Genomic DNA, 3,584 nt, shown 5'->3' with positions numbered 1-3,584 from the left:
CAAAGTTCCCTCTCTCCCTCCCATGCACAAGCAGCAGCGGAGTATCAACCCTCCTCCTCCCCCACTTATTTCAGCAGGAAATTTCAGCACCTACCCCCACCAAGTAAGCAATAGCAAAGCCCCCAAAGAGAGTCCATGATCTGCAGTCCAACAGAAACGAATTGTTCACCTGACAGTTCAACATGCCTCAGGCTCTCTCTTTCTCTAACAAGGGACAGAGAGGAGTCACCCCTTTTCCACAGCGAGAGGGGAGACCAGCAAAACGAAGCAGCTCGCTGACTACGGTGCTAGAGTCTGCACGCCGTTTTTATTCCAAGTTCTCTGCCTCGAGAATCTGCAACAAACATACAGTGAAAGGTGTTGTTTGTTTCAAATCAGATCAGCGAGGATTATGCTCTGCAGCCCACAAGTGTCACCATGCTTCTGGTGGTAGGATGCCCACAACTCTCAAACTCTAGCTGAAATGTGGAAGGACACCGGAGCAGCCGGACGATAACAATGCAGCCATGGGGAGAGCGTCCAAAATCTCCTTACAGATAACAGTGGCATTGGGGCTGTAAATCATTGTGGCATTCACTACACTACCAAGCTGCCCTCTACACTACCATGATGTTCTTTAGTCCTTCAATTTATTACAGTTGTCAAGGTAACGCTGGGATTATCAGACATGGGGGGGCGGGGGGGTGAGGTTTTGCAGGAAATAGCAAAAGACACCACAGCCACAGGGATTGGAAAGCACAGGTAAATGTGAGCTACGATGCCATGGCAATTTATTTGTTTGTGGGGTATGGGCACGACTAGCAGTGACTTGCATTTAACAATAGCCCCAAATTGCCTTTGAAAAGGTGGTGAGGACCGTCTTTTATACAGTGTGTGGTCTGAGGTGAAGGTATTCCCACAATGCTTTGAAACATCGAGCTCTAGGACTGCGGCCCTGCAACATCAGGGAATGGAAAATGTATAGTGAGGGGAAGTGGTGCATAACTTGGAGTTAAGTCAAGTCACTTTTATTGTCATTTTGACCATAACTGCTGGTACAGTACATAGTAAAAATGAGACAATGTTTTTCAGGACCATGGTGTTATATGACACAGTACAGAAACTAGACTGAACTACGTAAAAAAAAAACACAGAGAAAGTTACACTATACTACAGACCTACACAGGACTGTGTAAAGTGCACAAAAACAGTGCAGACATTACAATAAATAATAAACAGGACAATAGGGCAAGGTGTCAGTCCAGGCTCTGGGTATTGAGGAGTCTGATAGCTTGGGGGAAGAAACTGTTACATAGTCTGGCCGTGAGAGCCCGAATGCTTCGGAGCCTTTTCCCAGATGGCAGGAGGGAGAAGAGATTGTATGAGGGGTGCCTGGGGTCCTTCATAATGCTGTTTCCTTTGTGGATACAGTGTGTAGTGTAAATGTCCGTAATGGTGGGAAGAGAGACCCCAATGATCTTCTCAGCTGACCTCACTATCCACTGCAGGGTCTTGCAATCCGAGATGGTGCAATTTCCGAACCAGGCAGTGATGCAATTGCTCAGGATGCTCTCAATACAATCTCTGTAGAATGTGATGAGGGTGGGGGGTGGGAGATGGATTTTCCTCAACCTTCGCAAAAAGTAGAGATGCTGCTGGGCTTTCTTTGCTATGGAACTGGTGTTGAGGGACCGGGTGAGATTCTCCGCCAAGTGAACACCAAGAAATTTGGTGCTCTTAACGATCTCTACCCAGGAGCCGTCGATGTTCAGCGGGCAGTGGTCGCTCCGTGCCCTCCTGAAGTCAACAACCATCTCTTTTGTTTTGATCACATTCAGAGACAGGTTGTTGGCTCTGCACCAGTCCATTAGCCGCTGCACCTCCTCTCTGTAAGCTGACTCGTCGTTCTTGCTGATGAGACCCACCACGGTTGTGTCATCGGCGAACTTGATGATATGGTTCGAGCTGTGTGTTGCAGCACAGTCGTGGGTCAGCAGAGTGAACAGCAGTGGACTGAGCACGCAACCCTGGGGAGCCCCCGTGCTCAGTGTGATGGTGTTGGAGATGCTGCTCCTGATCCGGACTCACTGAGGTCTCCCAGTCAGGAAGTCTAGGATCCAGTTGCAGAGGGAGGTGTTCAGGCCCAGTAGGGTAGGTGCACATTGTGGTGTACTCACGTAACTGCCGTCCTTTTCCTTCTGGATGGAATAACCTGTGGGTTTTCTAAATGCACCTTATTGCTTGTTAATTTATTTGTGGTAGTATTACTTTCTGTGTTGCATGTGAGTTATATGTACTGCATGGTGCACCTTGATTGTTTCATTTGGCGGTACACATGGTTGAATGACAATAAGCTTGAATTTGAACTTGAACTGTTGTGATTAGCTGGTGTAGTCGCTGAAGCTTTGAATGGTAACTGAGTGAATGTCATTGCGGTCCTGGTATAGGTCAGAGGCTGAGTGTTGAGAAGTTGATGTTATGCTGTGGTGAACTACATATACCTGTCTGGACACGCCCCCTGCTGACTGCTCCTGTGGCTCCTCCCACGGACCCCGGTATAAAGGCGATTGGAGACACAGCCCCGGCCTCAGTCTCCAGGATGTAGCATGGTGGTCAATTGCTGCTTGTTCTTTCTTCCAGCCAATAAAAGCCAATATCTCGTCTCACGTCTCCGAGAGTTATTGATGGTACATCACATGCGTCAAACTGTCGCTCCTTTAAGTGAGCAAAACCAGTCTCTGCATGCCTGGCAGCTTTCCAGCCAAAGTGGAGGAGATCCTCTCTCTTTACTGGAGAGCCCTATCATTCCCAGATATAGGGGAACCAGGGGGCATGGCCGCATCTGACACTGCTCCCCAGATTGATCGGTATCCACGAACCTAAGGACAACACAACTGGCTGCATAGTAGTTCACATGTCCGCAGAGGACGCCAGCCTCCGGACTCTTGGATGACATGAACTATGCTCCCCGACCAGCTTCCCTGTTCTTTTTGTCTCTAATGCCGAAGGAAAGTGTGTCTTCAGGTGCAGTCATCCTCCTCTAATTTCTTCTGAAGGCCTATTGGAGACTCAGCTGCTTCTTTGAAAGCCAACGTCAAATTTCAGTGTATTGTCATATGCACAAGTACATGTATGCAGAGGTGTAATGAAAAACCTAATTGCAGCAGCTTCACAGGCACATATCATTAGAGACACAACATTCACAAAACATAAATTAAACATATTTTAATGAAAAGCATGCAGGGAAGAACAGAATTAGAAAAAAAGTCCTTGAAGTGATCATAGTGTTGAATCAGTGATTAGAGTTGTGCAGGTTGGTGCAGGAACCAAATGGCTGAAGAGAAGTAACTTTTCTTGAATTTGGAGGTGTGGGACTTCAGGCTCCTGTGCCTCCCGCAAACTGTCACTTAAATATCAACATCATTTGCCTTCAATAAAGGCTCACTGTTGGCAGAGTTGTCATTATCCTTCCCAATCAACCTCCTTTGGAATATGTATTTGAATATCCCCTTTAGTAGCCCAGGAGGGAACTGTTCTTTCTAATCCATCTGCTGATAAGATAAGCTTTTATATATTAGATTAATTGGACCAACAAAGCCCAGTTG

Source organism: Hemitrygon akajei, chromosome 5, assembly GCF_048418815.1.
Source record: "Hemitrygon akajei chromosome 5, sHemAka1.3, whole genome shotgun sequence".
In the NCBI taxonomy this organism is placed as follows: Eukaryota; Metazoa; Chordata; class Chondrichthyes; order Myliobatiformes; family Dasyatidae; genus Hemitrygon; species Hemitrygon akajei.
The sequence above is the reverse complement of the archived record's forward strand: the minus strand, read 5'-3'. Positions refer to the sequence as shown.